General features: G+C 43.3%; 1 pseudogene; it reads left to right on the top strand.

Moving 5' to 3' along the window:
- Positions 1–997: 997 nt before the first annotated feature.
- On the top strand, positions 998–27,368 carry LOC138283445 (gamma-crystallin-2-like; annotated as a pseudogene).
- The last annotated feature ends 508 nt before the right edge of the window (positions 27,369–27,876 follow it).

Below are 27,876 nucleotides of genomic sequence, written 5' to 3'. Positions count from 1 at the left end.
GTACAGGCAGTTAGAGGTTAGCCATCCAACCAGTTGCTCAATTTAGAGTGGGTGATCAGATAGCCTGTTTTTTGCTGCCTGTCACCACCAGGCAGAACGTAGTGATGAGGTACAGAAAAAAAACAAAAAATAATCCATACACAATGGGCGAAAGATCTCCCATGGTGTGGGTGGGCAGCACCACTTTTCTTAAATCTGCCCCCTAAAATCTTACTCAGGCTACATCCATAACCTTCAATGTGGCATCTTTTGACTGAAGAATATTTAATCACATTAAATAAGAAATATTATTTGAAAAATAAGTATGCAATAGATGCAAACTCGTGAACTTGCTTATTTCTGCGATGTCAACGGATCTGTAGAAAAACATTTTACTTTCCAGGTAATAATTGTCTATATTATTTGTTTCACTTTCAATGAACGATAGTGGTTGTGATGAGCAATAAATGAGATGGATCCATATATCTTAATACAATATTACTTTTTACGTATGTAGCTATACAAATGACTCCCTTGTTCTCATATTTCTACTTTTTCTTCCATAACAGCAGAAGTAAAAACAAATCCTCCGTGAAATTTAACGCCCAGCAGTCATTATAGAATCAATTTGTTGGATTTATATACTTCTGTGTCATGAAAATCTGAATTGAAATTAAACTCTAATGAGAAAAGAAAGAGGTATTGAAATGCAGATCATTGCCAGTCCTAAATTCCTTTTCATGAAAAGGGACAATACTCCAGTCACCAGGCAAACAGTAAGGCAGCCATATGCTTCAGAGCTCTTAGAAAAATGCACTGTTCCAAACAAAAAACAACAGTAGTTGTGGATCGAACAATCCAACGAACAAAATACTATGGAAATGAAAGAGCTATGCATTTGACGTACTAGGCAAAAAATGGGGCCCCTTTCGATAACGTATTGTTTGCATTGACTGAGACCCGGTCCCAGTGGAGGCATATGAGGCCAGCGAGATATACCCACTCACAACAACGGCCAGCTCTGGCGCCATCGACAGCAACCCTGAAGCCAGCATGGGGAAGGTATGAGAAATCCCTCTGAATGAAATGTTTGCAATTCCTCGTTTCACGTTTGCATTAACGCAGGATAGTGATTCCCTTTAGGTTGAACCCAACCCTGGAATAAAGCTAAAAAGTTGACGTTTGAACGATTTTGGAGAACTTTTGATTTCTGCACACGTTTTAAAATGTTTTTGCTATCACTTTGTAGTTCATATTCTGTTCAGTGTGATTCGATAATGTGGGGACTTTCGCATTCGCAATGCTAAATGCACGTCTTAATTTAAAATTAATACAAACACATAAGAAGCATCCAGACAACAGGTAAAATGACACATATAATATGTACAGATATGTCAAAACAAAAAAGAAACTAGCATTGGCAAAGCCAATAGGTTGCAGCTATGAAAGTCCAAGTTATTGGATGTGCCAATTCTAGTTTACATTGACATTAGCGTTTGTCATTGCCTCATAATGCGAAATGAGGAGTAGGATTAGGGAGTAACAGGTGATTGCGAGAGGAGGAGAAAAAAAAATAGAGAGCGCACAAGGGGCTAGAGAAAGAGAAATGAGGATGAAACAGTGAGTCATGATGAGGAAAACCAGAACGAGAGATCAGCGTGGCACGTGATGACGCAGAAAAAGAGGGTTCGATATATATTCATGTACACTGTGTAACCGACATATATATTGAAGTGTGATTTTAAGTAAAAGAAATAGTGTACGAGGGAAATTGTGCCCTCGGGGCAGTTCGCCATCATTATAAACGAGCTTTATTAATCATGAAGTATTAAAAATGTATTAATCCGTCATAATCGCAAATGTATGCCATGATTTCTTGTTTGAAAACTGTTTTGCTTAGCTTAAATTTAGTACAGGCTTTGGCCTAGTTGCTTGGTTTCAAATTCTAACTGCGTGATTCTTTTTTTTCCTTGAATTAATGAAATATATTCTTGCTTGAAGTTGTATTTTTCCAGTAGAAACTGGCTGGTACACTTATCTCCAAGGTTTCGTGCTAGGCCGGTTACATCCCCTTTGATACAAGGTCAGTCTCTGCAGGTGCGGACAATGAAGGTACAGATAGTAAAATAATTGGCAAACCATGATACAATTTGTGTTCCAAGGCGCCAAGGACAGTGTATGCATAAATGGGCGCTAGTAAAAGACAATTTTTGATTGGACAATTTGAAGCCAACCTATGAACCCTCCAATGGAAGACCCTACAGAATTTGGAATGTTTCTTACTTAAACCCACCGGACGAAGAGAAGTCAGCCATTTTCCTCGATGCCAGTTTGAAGCCTGATGCCAGACTCCATTTTGGACGACACCCTGATGCCCTTTTCTCTATCTGAGAGAAAGAGACTTTAAGAATTCTCACCCTAGAGACTTTAACTTTGATTTGCCCCGTCTTGCCCATGCAGTAACTTTGCCCTATTCTCCTTGCCGTTGCAAGGAAGCTTGCCCTTAACTTTGCCCCTTTGAAATTTGCCCCATGCTGATCAACCGGTACCTGAAGGACGAAGACTTTTCTTGAATGCTGATTGTATTTGGTAAATATGAAAGGATAAATGTATTATGCATTGTGTTTTTTTTTCCTTTTAGGTACCAACTGCTATTTTGATAGGATCCTAGCTAGAACTTTTCCAAATTTGTGTTGACTAAATTCGTTTTGCATGAAGTCCCACATGCCAATGCTAATTAGAGGTTAGTCGAGGTATTCATTCAATGTATCATGAAGAATTGAAATCTTGTTATGCTGACCGAATGTATGCAATTAGTCAAATACAGTTAGTCACATTGGTGATTTGCATTGCTATAACAGAGTGTATCATTATTCAGATTTTGCGTAGATTGCGTTTCTTCCGCCGTTATGGACAGCTAGTAATGTTCATATACATATATCAATTGGTTTTGAGACACATATATATCGTGCTAGCTTTGTTAATATAGGGAAATAAATTCACTAACTTTTAATAAACTGGTGTGGTTATTCATGACTGAAAAGTCATGGTGCGCCGAAATACCAACTGTTATTGATTTCTGATGTGTTATATTGATCTATTAAGTGAGTGCTGATAACCGATTACAACAGTTATTGATTATTGATCTGAGTGACTCGACTATTGAGGATGAGGAGAGCCCGATTCGGTTAAAAGATTCACCGACCTCCAACGTGTCCAGGTACAGGTAATTTATAAGGGCTGGACGCGTTTATCAGTAGATGGTAGCAGAGATTGATGGTTTAGCCCTTTGGGACCCCATCCGAACAATAGACAGAGTCAGGTTAGAATTTTCTTTGATAAAACAAGTTGGAGAGATGATGATGCCCTAAGTCCCCGATGACTTTCCCGGGATCTCGGAGCTTGCGAATGAGGAACATGCAGGTATGAGAACGGTCTCAGCGTTTCTAGTGACGGTATGAGTGAAGTTAGGGTTTCGCGCTTGCACAGCTTATCGCCGCAGATTAATTGAGAAGTTTGTGAGGATTTTAAGGGGGGTTAAAAGATATTAGAGGAGTGTTACTCCAAAAGGTGTGAGAGTAGGGAAGTCGTCGAACTTCACATGTGTGTGGCGCTTTGAGCAGAAAAATTGTCCACGTGGTTGTTGATGTTGAGACGGGCCCTGCGAGGTCAAGAGACTCCGGAGTATGTTGAAAAGTGTATGTGACACTTGTTTGATGTTGTGATCTGGTCGGTTTAATAGGTTGATCGGGCGTGGTCAACAAGTCGGTATGAATGTTGCAGAGTGAAAGAAAACTTCGACTTTGAGATTTGACGAATTCTTAAGTGCACTAGAATAGTTCATTAATCAGTTGAGAGTAAAGTTTGCGGGTCAAATTTTGCTTGCGAAAGTGGGAAACCGAGAAAGATGGAATAAATGCCGAGGCTAGTGAAAAATCCCTAAGGTTTCTGAAGCGGTTGTGTTACCCTTCCTGTAGTAAACTGACAGATCTGTTTGATTCTTTTGGTTAAGTGCTCGCGTTATATTGCAGAAATTAGTTTATGAGTGAAGCCGAATGAAAAGAGGACAAGCCGCAGGACTTTGTCAGCCGCAGTGTGTGAGTGTGACGTCACTAGGAGCCGCGCTGGGATAGGTCGGTTGGTGAGAAGGGTCGCGCACGGATTGGACGCAGTCCGTGAAGCGCAATTGGAAGGGGAAAGGCAAGCGAAGAGTATTCCGGGAATTAAAGTCACTTATTGATTACATATTGTCAGAAAAACAAAAGACGGAAGGATGACATTTTTCAAAGCATTTAAGAGTGCCATGAGGGGAGATGTTTATATTAAAGCAAATGTAGGAGAAGAAACACCGCCTGAGGGTACACCAGCTTACATCGTCATTGAAGAAAAGGGTGTAGCGCCGTGTCTTTGGCTAAAGCAATGGTGCAAATTAACAGAAAAACATGGAAGTGTAGCGTTCCCTATCCACGGGTCGTTTAACCTAAGGGTTTTAGAAAATCTGAGGTTTGCGCTATACGACATGAAAGTACCCCCAAGGCCAGCACAGTTTGAGGCATTGGTAATTTGGGAGCTAATAGCTAGAAATCAACAACAAAAGAAATTTGAGACAAGAATAAGGAAAGTAGAAAAGACCCTAGCGGATGCTAGATGGGACAGCACACAAAAGGTTTGGAGATCAGACGTATTGCAGGGAATTAAATTGTTTCCAGCGATTGCCGAGGAAGAGGAGACGGAAGGAAGGAAAGCCACCTGTAAGACAAACAGGAGTCAGTCCAGGGAAGGAGAGAGCAATAGAAACTCGAAAAGGGGAGACGAGTCAGATGATGAGGAGTTCATTATACAATTACTGAATGATCGCCCACCACCATATGTGGAAAGCGAAAAAGGCTCAAGCATTAGTACTGCCACTCCAGAACCAATACAGGGTAATGTGATGCCAAATTTGAGAAGATCTCAGAGGCCGAGCAGTTCTGACATGCCTTTCTCACCACGAATACCACGGGTTCAGAGGATGTACCCAGACGTGCCAACATTGAAACCTGCTGATAACTATCAGCCACAGGTCCAAAGGCACTATTGCGATGAGCATAATGTAGGAATGACTTCCGATTCAATGGCGCAGGGAGGACAAAACTATCAGAGACCGACATTGATTCAAGCTGAATCAACACAGTTCTCGATGCCCCAAAAGCAGACACCAGAAGTGCGAGTGGTAGAAAGCCAGTTAGGTATGCCAGCAATGATGAACCACAATGTGGGGATTAACATGCCACAGAATTCGGGGACCAGACAGAATCCAGATGCAATATCTCTACCTTTCACTGTAGGTCCACCAGTACCACTGTACCTACAGGCAAATTCAAGCACCAGCGACCAAGGGTTAATGATACAGAATGGGACAGGGAGAAGATGCATAGAAACCACTCCAGAGACAACTCCGATAGCGGCACTGCCAAATGGATCTGGGTCCTTGTCGGAGTTTAGTCCAATTCCAATTTGTGCTCCGTCAACCGTGGTAAGGTCACATCCACCACTATTAGTACCGTTAACCTCACAGACTGAAACATTACAGAAACCGTCGATGGCAGTTGATGTAACTGCTACATTGATGGGACTGAACGCGCAACAGTTGACACAATGGTTCAACAGCCTGAACTCCCCACAGAGTACATCAAGCGGGAAGGGAGAAGATTACCTGAATAAAATAAGGTTGGGTATGGAGGCAGACGAACTGGTAGAGGGAACAATGGGTTTGAACAGATTAGAATCATACACAGAGGAAGAACTAAGATACATGTGCCCTAGGATTACAAGAGAAGTGAGCAACATACATAAGAAGTTACAAGAAATTGCAGACAGAAACGAGATCGATATAGGTAAGACCAAACACCTGAGCAGAAGTTACAGGTTAGACTTTGAGATAAAAGATTTTGAACACATGAGACCCGCAGGGATGAAAACACACCTTAAAGAGATACTGCAGGGTGCACAGGTTTGGAGATGTTTAGACAAGTGGGAAAGCAGGTGGGTCAAGAAAAAGGATAAAAAGAAGGAAAACACTTCAGAACGAAGTGAGAAAAAACAACAGAATGACGATCTGATAACCATGTTAGCAATGAGAGAGACAGCAGGGGGAAAACTTGTGCATGTACCATGGCACAGGTGCGATATTCAATCCTTTACGGATGACTTTCCCAAATTGAGAGAGAAGCCGATAGAGTGGTATCAACAAACGGATAGATTTGTGAAACTCGTGAAGTGTCTCTGGGAAGACCTGAATACCTTATTTGAAATTGTGGTTCCGGCTGATTTGTGGGAAGATTGTAAAAGGGCTGTAGGTTGGCCGACGAGTGAACCAGAGAGAGATAGGGACACAGGTGCGCCATCACCTATGGTAATGAGTTTGTACCACAAGGTGATCGAGCACTTGAAAACCAAGGTTGCGTCGAAAAATGTGGATTGGCAAAGAATTGACAGGACCGCTCAAGAGGTTAAAGAATCTATACACGCGTATTATGAGAGGTTGTTGAAAGCGTTTAAAAATTACAGTGGCACGGAAACGATTGAACCAAAAGACATGCTCCATTTTGTGTTCAGGTTTGTGGAAGGGCTGAGACCCGAAATTAGCCAGATGATTAAATCGCATTTGATTTGTTGGCAGTCAAAGTCGATCGATGAAGTGTTGAATTATGCAAAATACTGCAGTGATGACATTGAGACAAAGCAGAAAAGATTGAAGGAAAAGGTGATGGTGATGCAGCTCAGAGCAGCTCAGACAGGTTTACAAGGTTTGCAAGGGTTTCAACAACAGATGCCGCAGCAGCAACAACAGGGAAATGTTATGTTTCAGCCACAGATGAGAGGCAGAGGTCGAGGAGGTTTTGTGAATAATGGTCCAGATTTGAATACCGTTATGATTCCAAATGGTATACAGGCAATGAAGAAGGTGATGCCATGTCACACGTGCGGAATTGTCGGGCATTGGAAACGGGAGTGCCCAATGATGGTGCAGGAAGGTGTAGGTCAGCAAAACAATGATGTCAATGCATTTCAGACTATGAGAGGACCGAAACTGAGAGGTCCGAATCCAAATTTTCAAAACAATATGAACCAAATGCAGGGTCTACAACCCATGCAACCGCAACAGGTGCAAATGCCTCGTATGCAAATGACACAATTGCAGCAAATGCAACAGCAGTTTCCTATGGTACCTAATCAGCAAATGCAAATACCCTTAGCACCAATGAATCAGCAGCAAGCAATGCTTCCTCAACAGGTCACGGGTCAAGGAATGAATCAAAATGACACAGTACATCAGTTCCCGTTACACAGTGAGAATGGAATAAACGATGCATGGGAGAGTGAAAGTTCAGATGAGGAGGGAAATTGTGTGCTTGCAGCATCCTTGGAAGTTGATCAAAAGGGCCCGTATGTGGAGGGAAGAGTTATGGGCCATCGTGTTTCATTCTTGGTTGACACAGGAGCTACACGTTCCACTGTTAGGAGCATTGAAGTACCAAATCTGCCACTTTCAGGGAGAACAGTTCAAGTAGTGGGAGTAGCAAACAGGTACCTGACGAACCCAATCACAGATCCAGTACAAGTCAGAATTGGTAACTACCAAGGGTCACATAATTTTGTGGTATGTGACTCAAGCCCGATATCACTGTTAGGGAGAGACCTATTGTGCAAATTGGGATGTTCGATTACGTGTTCGAACGATGGAATTAGAATTCAGACGAGCAGTGATGGGGAAGAAGAGGACAGTGTAGAAGGGGATGAGATGGAAACTGTCGATGAAGAATATCCTCTGATTACCCTTTTTCCGATGATCACTGAAGCAGATATTCCAGCTGAATTACGGGAAACAGTTGGAAAAGAAGTGTGGGATATGACAGGAAAAGAGGTGGGATTGGTGAAAGGAGTGGAACCAGTGAAAGTGACTGTAAAACCCAATGTAACCTTTCCCCAGACCCCACAATACCATATGGCACAAGACACCCTCATGAAAGTCGCCCAACTCATTGACGAGTTTGTAAAACAGGGAGTACTGAAAGAAGTGTTAAGCAGTCCATGTAATTCACCAATAATGGGACTAATAAAGCCAAGTGGAAAGGTCCGAATTGTGCAGGACTTGAGGAAAATAAATGACATCATAATTAAATGCTGCCCTGTAGTACCAAATCCAGCTGTGATAATGTTTCAAGTCCCTTGCGATGCTGAGTGATTCTCAGTCATCGACTTGTCACAAGCATTCTTTTCGGTGCCTCTTCATGAGGACAGCCAATTTCTCTTTTGTTTCAAATTCTTAGACAGAGTTTACAGTTGGTGTCGAATTCCTCAAGGGTTTTCGGAGTCACCGTCAATTTTCAATCAGATTCTAAAGAAAGACTTGGAAGCGTTAGAATTGCCATTCGAGTCAACCCTAGTACAGTACATTGATGACTTACTGATTGCATCCAAGACAGAAAGTGACTGCACAGCCGACACCATTGCCCTATTGAACCATTTGGGAAGGAATGGACACAAGATGTCTCCTTCAAAATTGCAGTTCTGTCAGAAGAAAGTGAAATATTTGGGTCATCAAATAGAGAAAGGGTCACGGAGAATAATGAAGGAAAGAATAACAAGTGTACTTCAAATGAGTCCACCAAAGACGAGGAGGGAGGTGAGGAAGTTTTTGGGGATGGTGAGCTACTGTCGCCAATGGATTCCCAACTTCTCAACTCTAGCAAAACCTTTACTGAAACTGACCCAGAAGGATGCATTGGATGAAATTGAGCTGAAAGGAGATGAGATGGATGCTTTTATTGAATTGAAAGAATGCATGTGCAGGGCTCCAGCTTTAGGTATGCCTGATTACACAAAGCCTTTCACATTGTTTTGTCATGAACGTGATGCATGTTCCTTGTCTGTCTTGACCCAAGCCCATGGTGGCATAAATAGACCAGTAGCGTATTTTTCAGCTACTTTGGATCCGGTCGCAGCAGCACTGCCAGGGTGTTTGCGCGCCGTAGCAGCAGTTGGTATCAGCCTCACTCAGAGTGAAGGAATAGTGATGGGACACCCATTAACAGTCATGGTCCCTCACTCAGTCGAGATACTTTTGACACGTTCCCGAACACAGCACATGACTGGTGCTAGACTCACAAGGTACGAAACAATAATTCTGGGATCACCTAATGTGCAGCTGAAAAGGTGCACTACGTTGAATCCAGCAACCTTGTTTCCCAGTGAAAATGCTGAAATTGAGAACGCTGAAGACATCGAGCACGACTGTCTTCAGGTGACTGAATTTTGCACCAAACCAAGGCCTGATATCAAAGATACCAAATTAGAAGAAAATGATCAAATCATTTTTGTTGATGGTTCATGTTTAAGAGATGCACTGGGTGTATTGAAAGCAGGGTATGCTGTATGTACTGTAACAGGTGTTCTGGAAGCCTCTTGGCTTCAAGGGGTTTACTCTGCACAAGTAGCAGAATTGGTAGCTCTTACTAGAGCATGCCAACTTTCTGCACTAATGAAAGTTACCATTTACACTGACAGCCAATACGGGTTTGGAATAGTGCATGATTTTGGACAATTGTGGTCACAGAGAGGCTTCATGACATCTTCAGGATCACCAGTGAAAAATGGTGAAAGAATAAGAGAATTGTTACATGCCATTCAGTTACCAGGGGAAGTAGCAGTGGTGAAGTGCAGTGCACACTCGAAGGGACAGGATTATGTTTCCCTAGGAAATGGATATGCGGATCAAGTCGCAAGGTTTTGCGCATTGAACTGTATATTGCTCAGGGATGAATGGAATTTGATAAGTGAACCAGAACTTGAACAAAGCGAAATATTTGCTCTAAAAGTTATAGATACAATGGACGAATTGAAATCCCTACAGAATGGTGTCAGTGAGGATGAAAAACTCTCATGGACTAAATCACAATGTGTAAAGAGACTAGATGATTTATGGGTTTCAAGTGAAGGGAAATTCGTTCTTCCAAATAGCCTTTTGACACAGATAGCCAGATTTTACCATGGACAAGCTCATCTTGGGAGGGATGCCATGATTAGGTTATTTAAAACTGATTGGTTTAACCCCAAATTCCGTCAAGTTGCTGAAGCAGTTTGCCACCGCTGCGTCATTTGCCAACAGATGAACGCAGGGAAGGGAACAGTAGTAAATTTGAGCCACATTGGAAGAGCAGGGGGTCCATTCAGCAGGATGCAAATGGACTTCATTGAGATGCCTGTGCATGGAGGCTTGAAGTATGTGTTGGTGATTGTGTGCATTTTTAGTCACTGGATTGAAGCATACCCTACACGCAGAAATGACAGTCTCACAGTTGCAAAACTACTCTTGAGAGAGTTAATACCACGTTTCGGATTCCCGATCTCTTTAGAATCAGATAGGGGAAGTCACTTCAATAATGAAGTAATAAAATTGCTTTGTGCAGCACTGAACATTGAGCAAAAGCTGCATTGTCGCTACCGCCCTGAAGCATCAGGTCTAGTGGAGCAAATGAATGGCACATTGAAATTGAGAATGGCGAAAATATGTGCATCGACAAATTTGAAATGGCCTGACGCATTGCGTTTGGTACTAATGTCAATGAGAAACACCCCTGACAGAAAGACTGGATTGTCCCCACACGAGATTCTCATGGGCAGAGCTATGAGACTTCCAGCAGTTCCTGCAAATGCGCTTTTGAATATTACAGATGATATGGTGTTAGACTACTGCAAAGGTCTAGCTGATGTGGTTCGATCTTTCTCTCACCAGGTGGAGGCAACCACCTTGCCACCGATCCAAGGTCCAGGACACACCCTGAAAGCAGGTGACTGGGTCGTGATAAAGAAGCACGTGAGGAAGTCGTGTTTGGAACCCCGTTGGAAAGGACCTTTCCAAGTGATTTTGACGACTACCACCGCTGTGAAGTGTACGGGAGTTCCCAACTGGATTCACGCCAGTCACACAAAGAGGGTGTTGTGTCCCACAGATGAGGAAGTTGAAGCGCTGAAACTGCCAGTACCTGATAACAAAGTGCCGAGCGCTGAGGCAGAGCAAAACAGAACTAGAAGCGAACAGGCAGAAATAGAGGAGGGAGAAATATTCTCTGAGGACGAAGCAACCGATTCACTTGGGGAAGACCAAGGAGGAGCCTCAGACAGCGACGAAGCAGCTGAAGGTAACAAAGAGCCTGAAGCAGCTGAAAGTGACAAAGAGCCTGAAGAAAGCAACGGTGACAAAGGGCTCGAAAGAGGTGAAGAAGCAGGAGAGCCTGATCAGAGGAGGGCTTTCCCAGAAGCAGACGGTACAGAAAAAGAAAAGAAAAACCTGACTGACTCCCCAGAAGGAGAGGACAAGGCAGAACAGAACGAAACTGCTCAAACTTCTTCAGAAGAGATCGCAGGCCCATCAAGTGGACCTAGTGCAAAAAGAAGACCAAGTATATCACCAGTGAAACTGAGAACTAGAGAAACGTTGAACGACAGTGAAGGGCCAAGAGTGAAAGAGAAAAGAAAGGAAGTGTCTGTCGTGGTACCAACATCAAGTGAAGAAAAGGACTTGGCCAAAGAGGAAAGTACCAGTGAGACAGAATCAAAGAGAGATGCAAAACTGAAAAGAAAAAGGATACCGAGCAGGAGGTATTCCGGTCCGGAGTGGGCATACGTAGCCAATAACGATTGGTCAGACGAATTCGTATCCCTCAGCCTTGAGAACGAAGAGGCAGAACTTCATTTTGGAAATAAAAAGTTTATGGACTCTGTTGATTGAAACCATTGATCACTTGATTGATTTTCTTTTACCGGCTAAGACATTGCTAACTTGACATTGCTAACCTGATTGACTTTTCAACTGGCTAAGACATTGCTAACTTGACATTGCTAACCTGATTGACTTTTCAACCGGCTAAGACATTGCTAACTTGATTGACTTTGAAACCGATTTTGAGACAACGCTGCTAACCGATAAGAGACTAAGCTGCTAAAGAAACTGTGTGAACATTGAACTCGTTCAGCTTTGTGAATACCTGCAACTTAGAAGAATTTTTTTTTTAAAAAACCCTGCAAATACGCTTTGATAAAGTGTCTTCAGCTTTCTGATTCTATACAGATCATGACTAGCTTCACTACACAGGGGCGTAAAATGAAGTGTTGTAAATACATGTGTATAGGCTTACTGATCGCATGCGTACTAATAATTGTAGCAATAGTTCTTGGAATGCATGGTAAAGGCGAGAGTGAGACGAATGATGCTTCTACTTCTAAACCTATTATCGTTACTGAACTAACAGCTCTGAAGAGACTCGAGCAAGACGAGAGACACTTGCATGATAAGAAGGAACTTTCATCTAACGTTTTCTATCGCTTACTGAGTGAGTATGTTGAGACCATGGATGCGAAAGATTGTTATGTGTGTACACAAATACCTACCTCAGTAGTGGAGGGGGTAACGTATCACAGCATGCCTCTTACGTATGGAATTACATGTAGTATAGTAGCTTCCAGATTTTATGCTCAAAAAGACATTCATTATTTCTATACTAATTACGATGTTACATTTGCATATGTCCCCATAATAGGGCACCTAAGTAAGATAGCTAGAGATTGGTCTGCCAAATTAATGAGGGAATTTTTCGAACCAATGTCCCCTTTCCACACAGCTCACGCACATAGGGAGAACCTTACATGCTTGCTTTCACCAATAGAAATAGAATTTTTAGACCGCACTGACGACAGAAAGAACGAAATGAAGGAGAAATTAGAGAAGGAGTTGCACGAAAGGACGTCTGTAGATAATTATGCTTTTGCCGCAATAAAGACACAAGGGAAAATAGCCTTAGATACATTGCATGTGAGAAGATTTTGTATACATAGATTTCCATCATATTATGACACAGTTTTTGTGGGAACGAGTGAATGTAAACACACATACGCATTTCAACAAAAGTGGACGTTCATGCTGAATGGACAAGACCCAGTTATTCCTGGAGTATATTATATTTGAGGACTCAACGCCTATTATCGTCTTCCTAAAGGATGGTATGGGAGGTGTTATTTGGGAATATTGTTCCCAAAGGTTTACCAGTTAGATGACTTAAAAAAATTTCCAAGGCTGTCTGAATCACATCATGTTCAGAAAAGGGAGACAGCTGCTGGTGTGGTAGGAGATATATTTGGAGCTATGATTCCTTCAGTAGGAGTCATATTGAATTCAATCAAAATACGAAAGTTGTCTACTATTGTGGATAACATGTTGACAAAGTTTTCGGGAGCTATAATCCTGATGGATGCTGAACTCGCTGCAGAAAGAGCTATGACTCTTCAAAATCGGCTTGCCTTAGACATTCTTTTAGCAAAGGATGGCGGCGTTTGCAAAATGCTTGGTACGCGTCACTGTTGTACCTATATACCCGACAACAGTGGAAAAATTAGAACAATGCTTACAAATTTAACTAGAGAAAGTGTAGATTTAAAGGAATTGAAAGAACCCGGAGTTTGGGAGAAAATTGGAAAAGGATTTGCTTCTGTGGGAAATTGGCTCAGCAACGTTTGGAACGGATTGTTACTAAAAATAGTAAAGGGAATATTAATAATATTAATTTGTCTATTAGGTTCTTGGGGAATATGGAAAGCTTTCAAAATGTTAAAAGCAAGGAACAAAAGAAAAAGAGAAGAGAAAATAGAGAACAAAATGGTGGAAATTTATAGGGAGAAGTCAAAAGGGACTAAAAGAAAAAGGGAATTGACTGAAGTGCCAAATTACTATACAGAATTTTAATGGAATAAAATTTGTGGGTAGATTTGATGTGATGACATAATTAGTCATCAGAGGAGGGATTGATGACGCAGAAAAAGAGGGTTCGATATATATTCATGTACACTGTGTAACCAACATATATATTGAAGTGTGATTTTAAGTAAAAGAAATAGTGTACGAGGGAAATTGTGCCCTCGGGGCAGTTCGCCATCATTATAAACGAGCTTTATTAATCATGAAGTATTAAAAATGTATTAATCCGTCATAATCGCAAATGTATGCCATGATTTCTTGTTTGAAAACTGTTTTGCTTAGCTTAAATTTAGTACAGGCTTTGGCCTAGTTGCTTGGTTTCAAATTCTAACTGCGTGATTCTTTTTTTTCCTTGAATTAATGAAATATATTCTTGCTTGAAGTTGTATTTTTCCAGTAGAAACTGGCTGGTACACTTATCTCCAAGGTTTCGTGCTAGGCCGGTTACATCCCCTTTGATACAAGGTCAGTCTCTGCAGGTGCGGACAATGAAGGTACAGATAGTAAAATAATTGGCAAACCATGATACAATTTGTGTTCCAAGGCGCCAAGGACAGTGTATGCATAAATGGGCGCTAGTAAAAGACAATTTTTGATTGGACAATTTGAAGCCATCCTATGAACCCTCCAATGGAAGACCCTACAGAATTTGGAATGTTTCTTACTTAAACCCACCGGACAAAGAGAAGTCAGCCATTTTCCTCGATGCCAGTTTAAAGCCTGATGCCAGACTCCATTTTGGACGACACCCTGATGCCCTTTTCTCTATCTGAGAGAAAGAGACTTTAAGAATTCTCACCCTAGAGACTTTAACTTTGATTTGCCCCGTCTTGCCCATGCAGTAACTTTGCCCTATTCTCCTTGCCGTTGCAAGGAAGCTTGCCCTTAACTTTGCCCCTTTGAAATTTGCCCCATGCTGATCAACCGGTACCTGAAGGACGAAGACTTTTCTTGAATGCTGATTGTATTTGGTAAATATGAAAGGATAAATGTATTATGCATTGTGTTTTTTTTCCTTTTAGGTACCAACTGCTATTTTGATAGGATCCTAGCTAGAACTTTTCCAAATATGTGTTGACTAAATTCGTTTTGCATGAAGTCCCACATGCCAATGCTAATTAGAGGTTAGTTGAGGTATTCATTCAATGTATCATGAAGAATTGAAATCTTGTTATGCTGACCGAATGTATGCAATTAGTCAAATACAGTTAGTCACATTGGTGATTTGCATTGCTATAACAGAGTGTATCATTATTCAGATTTTGCGTAGATTGCGTTTCTTCCGCCGTTATGGACAGCTAGTAATGTTCATATACATATATCAATTGGTTTTGAGACACATATATATCGTGCTAGCTTTGTTAATATAGGGAAATAAATTCACTAACTTTTAATAAACTGGTGTGGTTATTCATGACTGAAAAGTCATGGTGCGCCGATATACCAACTGTTATTGATTTCTGATGTGTTATATTGATCTATTAAGTGAGTGCTGATAACCGATTACAACAGTTATTGATTATTGATCTGAGTGACACGACTATTGAGGATGAGGAGAGCCCGACTCGGTTAAAAGATTCACCGACCTCCAACGTGTCCAGGTACAGGTAATTTATAAGGGCTGGACGCGTTATCACACGGACCATAGTAGAATCAAGAAAAACATGAAAAAAGAGACTCCTCATTCCAGCCATATCTTCATTTCAGACAGTGGTTTCCGTTGGGGGCCACCAGCACTCATTTTTGTGGACCAACACTTATTTTTCATCATCAAACAATTTTTAAGAGCAAGGGAAGGAAAACACACAAGAGGAAAGAAGGAGGAAGAGAAAAGGCAAAAAAATGGTCTCTAAAGGAGAAAGCAGTAACCTACACAAGTGAGATAAAGGAGGAGGTAGTACAGCTTTGGGAAACAGCACTCATTATCTTACTAAATTTGCAATGATTTCAGAAACAGAAGGATAAAACTCACTCCACCGCAACACTGCAACTAAACTACTGCTGATGTGTTAAACGTTTGCCCTTTTGCAGGGTCATCGCCAATCTTTTTGCCTCCTGCTTCCTATTTTTTCTGACCTGTTGCTGTTGACTTTTGAACTCTGAGCACTTTACCACAGCTAACCAGTGCTAAAGTGCATATGCTCTCTGTGTAAATTGTATGTAATTGGCTTTCCATGATTGGCATATTTGATTTACTACTACGTCCCTAGTAAAGTGCACTAGAGGTGCCCAGGGCCTAATAATCAAATGCTACTTACTAGTGGGCTTGCAGCATTGGTTGTGCCACCCACATTAGTAGCTCTGTAATCATGTCTCAGACCTGCCACTGCAGTGTCTGTGTGTGCAGTTTTTAACTGTAAATTAGACTTGGCAAGTGTACCCACTTGACAGGCCTATACCTTCCCGTTTCTTACATGTAAGGCACCCCTAAGGTAGGCCCTAGTTAGCCCCAGGGGCAGGGTGCAGTGTATGATTAAGGTAGGACATATAGGGCCTCATTACAACTTGCCGCCCGCCAAGCTGTAACCGCCGGGCGGCCGCCAATGCGGCCGCACTCCCGCAGTGCCCGCCTTCCAGCCCAGCGGGGATGGGGGCTGCAACATGGGAGCCGCCGGTGTTGCGGACGTGAGACGGGTGCAGTTGCACCCGTCGCGCTTTTCACTGTCTGCATGGCAGACAGTGAAAAGCCGCATGGGGCCCTGTCAGGGGGCCCCTGCACTGCCCATGCCAGTGGCATGGGCAGTGCTGGGGCCCCCAGGGGCCCCACGACTCTCCGTACCGCCAGCCTTTTCCTGGCGGTTCATACCGTCAGAAAAAGGCTGGCGGTCGGGGACTCGTAATCCCCTGGGCAGCGCTGCAAGCAGCGCTGCCCAGGCGGATTGTCACCGCCGGGGCTAAGTGGCGGTATACCGCCGGCCGCGGCGTTGCGACCGCGGCGCTTCCGCCGTGGTCGTAATAGGGCAGGAAGCACCGCCAGCCTGTTGGCGGTGCTTCCATCATTTTAGCCCTGGCGGTCTTGGACCGCCAGGGTCAAAATGACCCCCATAGTTATGTGTTTTATATGTCCTGAAAGTTAAATATTGCCAAATTAGTTTGTCACTGTTGCAAGGCCTGTCCCTCTCATAGGTTAACATGGGGGCTACCTTTAAATCTGATTAAAGTGTAGATTCCCTTTGGGAGCGGATGGACATATAGAGTTTGGGGTCTCTGAGCTCACAATTTAGAAATACATCTTTTAGTAAAGTTGATTTTAAGATTGTGTGTTTGAAAATGGCACTATTAGAAAGTGAACATTTTCTTGCTTTAACCATTTCTGTGACTCTGCCTGTTTGTGGATTCCCTGTCTGGGTCAGTTTGACAGTTGGGCCGGTTGCACCTCACACTACACAGTGACACCAAGGGAGCTGGGGTGTAGTCTGCATTTCCTGATGAGCCATCTGTGCTAGGAGGGGGGGCACTCACACCTGAAAGGGCTGTGCTGTGCCTGCCCTCACACAATGCAGTCTCCAACCCCCTGGTGAGTGTCTGGGGCCTGGCCTGGACAAGGCAGGATTTCACATTCAAGAGACACTTTGCTTTGAAGTAGGCCTACTACAAGGGAGAAATTGGGTGTAAGAAGGGCACCCAAAACCACAGACTTCAGAACACTTCTGGAAACCAAGAGGAACCTCTGCCTGGAGAAGAGCTGAAGAGCTGAGGAAGAAGACCGGCCCTGCCTGTGACTGTGCTTTGTGGAGCTATCCTGCAGTTGCTGCTTCAGCCATAGTAAGAGGGCAAAGACTGGACTTTGTGTGCCTTCTATCTTGAGAAGATCTCCAAGGGCTTGATTTAGAGCTTGCCTCCTGTTGTTTGAAGTCTCAGGGACAGCAAAGACTTCTCTCTGCCAGCATCTGGAGTCTCTGGAGAGACTCCTACTCTGCCCTGTGGTGCCCATCCAGTTCTTGGGACCCTGAAAGGAGAAGCTGGCAGCCTAAGAGGAAGAAATCCACACACAGAACGCCGTGCGGGAAAAAGATCGATGCAACTCCGATCTGCAGGTGAAAAATCTACGCACAGCCAGCTTCACGGCTGAAAAATCTACGCACCGCCAGCTTCGCGGTGGAAAATCGATGCTCGCCTGCAACACACCTGAAGAATCGACGCACGGAGCTGGAGAAACGACGCACAACATCGCTGACGGAGGCTGGGAGATCGCAACCCGCGCTGCGTGGTTTTCGGATCATCGTGCAGCTGGATTTCCGATGTAAGTACCGCTCGGCGTATAAAAACAGCAGAAGGCCTGACCGGACCCGAGAGTGCTGACCGGATCGACGCATCACTCTCCTGCAGAGAGAAGAAACGACGCACCCTGACCCAACGAAAGGATAAACAACGCAAGGTCTCACTAATAAGTGAAATCGACGCATCACAAGTCCCTTTTGACGCACACTCCTCCGTGCGGGGTTATTTTTGACACACCCAAGGTAAATTTTCACGCTAACAGTGTTAGTGTGTGTTTAAAACTACATGAAGACTCTTTTTGCTTTTAATTGATAACTTGACTTGTGTATTGTGGATTTTTGTCGTTTTGGTCTTGTTTTGTTAAGATAAATATTTTCTATTTTTCTAAACCTGTGTTGTGTCATTTTGTAGTGTTTTCATTAAGGTACTGTGTGTGTTGGTACAAATACTTTACACCTAGCGCTCTGAATTAAGCCTACTGCTCTGCCAAACTACCAAGGGGGTAAGCAGGGGTTAGCTGAGGGTGATTCTCTTTTACCCTGACTAGAGTGAGGGTTCTTGCTTGGACAGGGGGTAACCTGACTGCCAACCAAATACCCCATTTCTAACACGAGGGAAAACGCAATAGATGGGAAAGTTATAAAATCAACATCAGAGTTCCAATACAGGCAACATAGCTATAAAATAATGAGCAAGGATCTAAACCAAAGCACACTATGGTGGTGATTATGAACATGGCGGTCTGGACCGCCACGCCGGTGGTGGTGGTCATTACCGCAATGGCATGGCGGTCTGCAGCCAGTTCACTACCACCCACCGCCAGGCCAGATACGACCATCAGGCCGACTGTAGGCACATAGGACCCGGCGGTAGAGGCCGGACCGGCAGTGGGATTTTGATCCTATTTCCACCAGGGATTTCCTGGCGGGATACCTCACCAGGTAATCCCTGGCGAAAAGCATACGGGTGATAGGAATACCCATTCCTGTTACCTGTATGTGACATACCAGCCCTCCCTTGCCACCACCATCTTCACCCACCCCCCAAACCCCTAGATCTGACCCCCACCCCCCCTGCCCCCGAACGCTGGAAACCGACCCTCCACCCCCAAAACACCCATTCACCTACATGCACACATGCATACATAAACTCAGACACACATCCCACCCCACATACACTCAAACACACTCCCATGCACTTGCACACTCACACACTCACACACACACCTCCTCCCCCCTTCCCTCTCAGACAGCTCTTACCTCTTCCGTCACGAAGCTCCGGGAGAGAACGGGCTCCCTGGATGCTGCTACGCTGCCATTGCCGCCTCTCCATGCACTGCCAGGCCTATGAATGCATCATTACAGGCGTGGCGGTGTCCGGACTGATGTGGCGGTGAGGGTGGAGCAGCATCCACCCCATCCACCTACCACTAGCATGGCACCTGGCGGCCCTCACTGCCATCAATGGCGGTGAGGCTCCAGGCGTCATTATTTGGCGGGATGCCGACCGCCGCCACTGGCGGTCTTCCGTTGACTGCCAGCACGGTTGGCAACGGGGCATCCCGCTAAGTTCATAATGTGGGCCCATAACTATACATCATGTTCAAGAAACAATAGTCCAGATCTAAAAATGTAGAACTCACTGTCTGGCACTGCTGTGAGTTATTGGTGCTCCATCTTCAAGCACATGTTTAGAGAAGTGCACATAATGGGCCTACATGCACTAAGGAATTTTCCTGTTGCAAATGGCCTGATTCACAGAATCGGGCCATTTGTGACAGGAAAAGTTAATTTGGGGATGTACAAGGCCCAAACTGCAATTTGGTACTTTACTGAATCACATATTGGGTTTTCCAATTCGGTATTAGGAAGGGGCATATTGAGGGTTCCCCTCCTAATACCGAATCGTAAAGGTATGTATGAATGTTTTGTGACTGAAATGCAGTTGCAAAACATTCACACTTTACCACCAACTCAAAATTGGTGGTAACCCATTCGCAAGTGGGAAGGGGTCCGCAAGGGACAACTTTCCCTTTGAGAATGGTTGGGAAAATATGTATTAAGAGCAGGCAGTGGTCCCACGAACCACTACCTGCTCTTAAAAAATGAAACTTAAATCTTTCATTTTTTTCTTCTTAAATGCATTCCGTTTTCCTTTAAGGAAAATCGTCTGTGTTAAAAAAAAAAAAGCTTGCTTTATTTAAAAGTAATCACAGACATGGTGTTGTGCAGACCCTAGCAGGCCACCATCCCTGTTATGGCTACAATTCCTATTGGGTCCCAAATTGTGACTTACCTCATTAATATTCATGAGGTAAGTTGATTTGCAACCCACTATGAATCGCAAATGAAACTCTAAAGGGTTTCATGAATTTAAAGTAGCGATTTCCTAATTGCGATTTGTAGGAAATCACAATTATGAAATCACCATTTCAAAACTTTGTACATGTTTCTCCATGTCCTTTTTTTGTCATTGTAAAAATGTCCAATTAATGGCCTTTTACTAGTGGATGTGGTTGTTCATTTAGATGCTAAAATTGTCTTCTTTAAACACAATAACTCCTAGTTCTCAAAGTGAAGTGACGAGATCTGCTTCCTTTGAAACTTTGCACCATAATGAAAGAAATGTGAGGGACTGTGTACCGGTGTTGTTTGGATATACATATGCTAAAGACATAAAGAGTTCTGTGCTCCATGTGAATATGCAAATTTCTTTCCAAGTCTTTTAAAGAACAATGACAACAATTCTTTTCTACTCTGTAAAGTGCTCTGATGCTTGTTTTGGGCTTCTAGAATGCTCTGTGAAACTTCAAATACAAAAATAAAATCACATAAAGTGAGTGTTAGTGTGCATTCTTGTATATTAACATTTTAAGTATTGTTTTAGAATAACTGGCTTTTTTACACTAGTGCGCATCAATAACATGCTCTTTCTCCCCAACCCCACACAGATCATCTTTTACGAGGAGAGGAACTTCAGAGGCCGCTCCTATGAGTGCAGCTCTGAGTGTGCCGATCTGAGCTCCTTCTTTAGCCGCAGCAACTCCATCCGGGTGGAAAGTGGCAACTGGATACTCTATGAACACCCCAACTTCAGGGGGCACCAGTACTACCTGAAAAGAGGAGAGTACCCAGATTTCCATTAGTGGATGGGCTACAATGACTCCATCAGGTCCTGTCGCCTGGCCCCGCAGGTACTTTTGATTTTATTTGATGAATTATCAGACAACTGTGTATGACTGCACACTATTCCACCCTGTCTCTCCCCTCCAAACTATAATACAAAAACAAGATTTCACAATTATAAAACCTGATGTGATCTCAATTTGCTTTATTTATAGACATAATGTAAAATGTATCCTGAAATGAAATGACATGCCCAAGTACAGTGGTGGCAAATTCTCGTCACTAACAATGCAGACAATAGAAGGAACCTATACCTGTACAATGTCACATCAGTTTGAATAGGGTAATGTAAATACATTCTGCAGAAGCCCTCGCACTTAAAAAACGAAGCAAAATTTTCAGGTGCTTGCACAGAAATCTATACTGCGATATGGCACACAATGCATTTTGTGCAGTACTAGCATGTGATGGGGCAATGATGTGTGTAAAGCCTACTTCCGATGTAGGTTTGGCAGTGGGGCCACATGAGGGGTCTTCAAACAGCGACAGCACCCAATGCTGTCCTCTGTCTAACCATCTACTTGGCACTGTGCTAATTTCACGACCGCCAAGTGGTGGAAATTCTGAGCTGTTTTCTAGGAAACATGAAGCACAGTCAAATTATTAATGAATTGTCCTTTCAGATGCTATGTACACAATATGCTCTAATTGAATTTTTTAACCTGCTTGAATATTGAAAATATAAGGATTGGATCACAGCCTAGCCTTTTAATATGCTCATGTTGTGATCAAATTGAGTGTGCATGATTAAATTGTCTAGCAGATATTTTGGCACACCAGTCTTTGTTTACGTTGCTGTCTTATTAGCAACTGAGCAGCAACTTAATTATTGCATTTCTGCAAATAATGCAAATTTTGAGAAATGTAGTGATACTTTGGGTATACATTGATAACACTGCATGACATTACATAAATTCTTCATCAGGCTACCACTGATAGATGTCTGGTGGTAACATACTGCATCAAAAATTGTTATGTGGGTTATTTTACGCACCGTAGCTTTCAATGCAAGTCTTATAATCTATGTGTTAGACTTCTCATCTTTGGCATGGTCTCCCTTAACTTTTTGCCTCTGTTCCCCAGGTTGTTGATGTGTGCTGGACTCTGATTTTACTATTTTTGTTACTCTGGGTGCTGTTTACCACTGCTAATCAGTGCTAAAGTGCAAGTGCTTATCTATGATTGGCATACTTAGTTTATTAGTAAGTCCCTAGTACAGTGCTTTAGAGGTGCCCAGGGCCTGTAAATCAAATGCTACTAGTGGATGTGCTACTCACGTATGTAGCTCTGTAATCATGTCTCAGACCTGCCACTGCAGTGTCTGTATGTCAGTTTTAACTGTGAATTCGACTTGGCAGGTATACCCACTTGCCAGGCCTAAACCTTCCCTTTTCTTACATGTCAGGCACCCCTAAGGTAGGCCCTAGGTAGCCCCAAGGGCATGGTGCAATGTATGGTTAAGGTAGGACATATAGTGATGTGTTTCATATGTCCTGGCAGTGAAATATTGCTAAATTCGTTTTTCACTGTTGGAAGGCCTGTCTCTCTCATAGGTTAATATGGGGGCTACCTTTAAATCTGATTACAGTCTAGATTACCTTTGGGAGCGGATGGACATGTGGAGTTTGGGGTCTCTGAGCTCACAATTTAAAAATACATCTTTTAGTAAAGTTGATTTTGAGATTGTGGGGGTCATTCTAACCCTGGCGGTCAATGACCGCCAAGGCTAAAATGACGAGAGCAACGCCAACAGGCTGGCGGTGCTCCCATGGGCATTCTGACCGTGGCGGTACAGCCGCAGTCAGAAACGGGAAACCGGCGGTGTCCCGCCAGTTTCCCGCTGCCCTAGGGAATCCTCCACGGCGGCGCTGCTTGCAGCGCCGCCATGGGGATTCCGACCCCCTTACCGCCATCCTGTTCCTGGCGGTTTTCACCGGTAACAGGTGTCGTGGGGCCCCTGGGGGCCCCTGCAGTGCCCATGCCTGCCCTCACACAATGCAGTCTCCAACCCCCTGGTGAGTGTCTGGGGCCTCGCCTGGGCAAGGCAGGATTTCACATTCAAAAGAGACTTTACTTTGAGGTAGGCCTACTTCAAATGAGAAATTGGGTATAAGAAGGGCACCTAAAACCACAGACTTTAGAAACACTTCTGGAAACAAGAGGAACCTCTGCCTGGAGAAGAGCTGAATAGCTGAGGAAGAAGAGCTGCCCTGCCTGTGAATGTGCTTTGTGGAGCTATCCTGCAGTTGCTGCTTCTGCCAGAGTAAGAGGACAAAGACTGGACTTTGTGTGCCTTCCATCTTGAAAATAAATCTCCAAGGGCTTGATCTAGAGCTTGCCTCCTATTGTTTGAAGTCTCAGGGACAGCAAAGACTTGTCTCTGCCAGCACCTGGAGTCTCTGGAGAGACTCCTACTCTGCCCTGTGGTGCCCATCCAGTTCCTGAGACCCTGAAAGGAGAAAATGGCAGCCTAAAGACAAGGAAATCCACGCACAGAGCGCCGTGAGGGGAAAAGATTGACACAACTCCGATCTGCAGCTGAAGAAATGACGCAACGCTGGCTCCACAGCTGAGAATCGATGCTCGCAGGAAACGCGACCAAAGAATCGATGCACGGAGCAGGAGAAACGACGTGACGTAGGCTGGGAGATCACAACCCTCGCTGAAGGGTTTTCAGATCATCGTGCGGCTGGATTTCCGACTCAAGTACTGCTGGGCGTGGAAAAACAACGCAAGGCCTGCCCGGACCCGAGAGTGCTTACCGGATTGACGCATCGCTCTCCTGCAGAGAGTAGAAACGACACGCCCGACCCGGTGAAAGGAGAACCAACGCAAGGTCCTGCTCGTGAGTGGAATCAACGCATCGCAAGCCCTTTTTGACGCGCACTCGCCCGTGTGGGGTTATTTTTGACACACCCGAGGTACTTTTTCAGGCTGACAGCCTTAGTGCGTGCTTGAAACTACTTAAAGACTCTTTTTAATTTTTAATTGATAACTTGACTTGGGTATTGTGGATTTTTGTCGTTTTGGTCTTGTTTTGTTTAGATAAATATTTCCTATTTTTCTAAACTGGTGTTGTATCATTTTGTAGTGTTTTCATTAAGTTACTGTGTGTCGTGGTACAAATACTTTTCACCTAGCCCCCTGAAGTTAAGCCTACTGCTCTGCCAAGCTACCAAGGGGGTAAGCAGGGGTTAGCTGAGGGTGATTCTCTTTTACCCTGACTAAAGTGAGGGTCCTTGCTTGAACAGGGGGTAACCTGACTGTCAACCAAAGACCCCATTTCTAACACTATCTGTATCATGGAGTGTCTATTTAGGCTTTACTTATGATTAAGAGACTCATTGGCAATTGTGAGTCACTTCAGACAGGTGTGTTATGAACATCGACCTGCTCTTTGTGAAGCAGACACCCTGTTTTTATGCGCTTGCACTGGCTAAAGTGTATTAATATAACCAGTGGTCGAAGTGCACTAAAAAAGTATGAGAACTGTGATGCTGTGCGCAAAGGGGCAGGCATAAGCATGGGGGCGAAGTCAACAGAATGGCTAAAAAATATCAATGTACTCTAACTTTTTTAGTCTTTCTACTTCAGCTGACTGCATATAAAATAAAAGGACAGATTATGGAAGAAATGCTGAGCAATGCAAACATTCACCTCCGATCACAAAGATCTGGGTTTAATCCATTGTTTCTTTTGCCGACCATGCCCCCCCTTTTGGACCCAGCCATATGCAAATCAGTCTTGACCTTGTTCCCCATGAGAACAGTCCAGCCCGAACTGCCAAGCCAGGTCCTCCCTGGACCTGTAACAAGCATCCTGGGACCGGTTTCAGGGTATCTCCCTTCATCAGCCAGGCTAGCTTGAATCCAGTGGCGCAGTGACCACGGGACCCATGTCTGGGCATACTCTCCCCACTTAGGGCGACAAAAGCAGAAAGAACAGATGATGGACGGAATGCTGAACAATGCAAACACTCACCCCAGTGGCTACATATAAAATAAGGCACAAAGCAGAAAGCACTGTGAATATGTAATTCATTATTTCAAACTGGTGTTACACACAATATAAGATATGCTGCTACAAAATGCGCAAAAAGGTTTAAGATAAAAATGTGATTCCAAAATACAGACTTTAATAATACCCACACTGTACGTACTGCAGTTTTTGAACCGTCCTTTAAAAGTACTCACCTCACATCTCAGTCTGCAATTCATGTGCAATACCACTCAAAAAGAATAAAGCTGTGTTATGGAGAAGCTTCAAATGATTTCATCAAATAAAGTCAATAACAGCTTCCAAGCACTCTTTGCATTTGCTGATTAACCAGTGGTGTACATTTACATTTCTTTTAGGCATTCAGGCACCCTGGCAAGAAGGCTTGCTTAGCACTCTGTACCTCCCTTGGTATCACATCATAGGAGATTTCCTGCCTTACATTTCACCTGAAGCATTTCAGTTCTTGGAATGGGGTCAATGTCCTAACCGGCAACCAAACTGCCGCAAGGAGGGACAAATGTAAAGCATTTACCAGTGATAACAAAGGATTTTTGATAGGCAAGCCCACGAACGAGTGATAGTGTGGGCATGCGGTGGGCATGGTTAAAAGCCCACAGATAGATTACTGCAGGTCAGAGCACTTGCACACTCAACCTAAAAAGTAGGGAAACAGTTTTTCGTAAAATAAAGTATGGGCTGGTCGTGCCCCTCAGTTCCTGACCACTTCAACCCCTGAATTTAACCAAATATTTCTGCAAATTAGTGCAGGATTTTAGACAGCGCAGCTCATAAATAGAATGAGGTACACCTTGCTAAATATGTGCCAACTGAAAATCAAGCTCTTACTCTGAAAAATACCATTATAAGTGAATGCACATCAACCAGTGCAAGCTCATAAAAAACAAACTTGGTGCTCGGGTCTGCGCTGAGCCTGAACAACGTGTTATGATTCAACCCTGGGAAAAAACGCCCCAGCAACTTTCCAAAATGTGAACAGAAAACACTGCTCAAAAGGAAATATAACATGAGTTATGACTCATTCCAAGTAGAAAAACATGGAATAGTGTGGTAATCCTGCACCTGGTAAGTGCCACACCACACAGTGTCGGTATATTCTGGGTGCTCTGTTACGGCACCAAAGTACCAGTGCACTCAGAATGAGATACATGATACAGGTGCTTGAACTTAGGGCCTTTATCTGGCCAAATGTGGTGCTGTTTTCTTTTCGTAATGTGCACAAATCTGTGCCATTGCTATTTCAGAGTGGAAAGATAGTGCCACTTTTTCATTTTAAACCACGAGCAAATTTGTAAACTTAAATGTTGTATCCTAGCATTGATTTGATGTACCAAAAACTGCCCTTTAAACGACTGAAAGTCAACATTTTGTAGTAAAATATATAATGATGGGTTCATAGAAGCTACTTTTATTTTGTGAGAATTTGCCAATTCCTGTTACTTTAAAGCAAAATGTGAAATTGTGGTGAGAACTATGCGCCTGCATTTCAGCAGCAATAAAGCAAAAGCGTGAACACTTTGTCCTATACATCACAGAGTTAGGTGTTGAAATTTTTGACATTTTAATGGACATCTGAATTGGATCTTATACAGAAGAATTCCACATTAGAGTGCAAGATGCTCATTCGGAGGCCTTGTCTCGCTGACTATTGTGTGAAACCATGTAAACCACGTTTAATCAGTCATTAACCTTGCCATCGTGAATGGATTATTTATGAAGTATTCATCTTAAAGACTATATAGCAAGGAATTGGTTTATGAAAGTTAATGGTTGGTTAAGCTTTAACCTGTTCCAAAGGTGCTGCCAGAGACTTACTTCTTTATTTTCTTGAATCACAGCACCACGGATCCTACAGGATACGCGTGTACGAAAGAGAAGACTTTGGTGGACACATGATGGAGTTCTCAGATGACTGTCCACATGTGTATGAGCACTTCCGCTACAATGACATCCACTCCTGCAACGTTCAAGATGGCCACTGGATCTTCTATGAAGAGCCAAACTACAGAGGGCGCCAGTACTACCTGAGACCTGGAGAGTACAGGAGATTCAGCGACTGGGGAGCCTCAAGTCCTAGGGTTGGATCAATTAGACGGATGAGGGACAGTTACTAGAATAGTGACAGTGATTAAAGAACATTTTCTGTTTGTTACAGAATAAACTCTTCCAAATAACTCAAACTTTTAGTTTGTGTTGTTTCTTGTTTAAAAAATAATTGAGATGATTGAGAAGTCAATTTTCAATAAAATTCGAAGAAACTGTGTTTTAAAAAGTACTAGTCCACAGATGTTAAGAAACCATAAATGGCTCTAAAACATAATACTTTATTTTATTTAGCATGCTTGTTTAGCACAGACTGGGACCTAGGCATTACATGTACAGATAAAATATATATACCTAGTACAAATGCAGTCAAAATTTAAAAAAAAACACAAGCAAGCAGTGCTTATGTTACAATTGTGCCTGCCTCCATCAGATCTTAGGTGCCATATTGCTCTTTTTAATTATTACTGTTTATCCCTGTGCTGCTAAACTCAATAACAGCTTTTAACTGTTTATGTTATTTATTTGCACACTGAGCACTATACATGTGAGTTCAAGTGCTCTGGCCAGATCGGGCAAATCATTTTTTCTATCCGAGCCCGGCCACACACCTGACAACCTTTCTTACCGCTTCACTGT

The sequence above is a fragment of the Pleurodeles waltl genome, chromosome 3_1 (genome assembly GCF_031143425.1).
Source record: "Pleurodeles waltl isolate 20211129_DDA chromosome 3_1, aPleWal1.hap1.20221129, whole genome shotgun sequence".
In the NCBI taxonomy this organism is placed as follows: domain Eukaryota; kingdom Metazoa; phylum Chordata; class Amphibia; order Caudata; family Salamandridae; genus Pleurodeles; species Pleurodeles waltl.
Note: the sequence above shows the minus strand (reverse complement) of the source record. Positions and strands in the feature narration are given on the sequence as shown.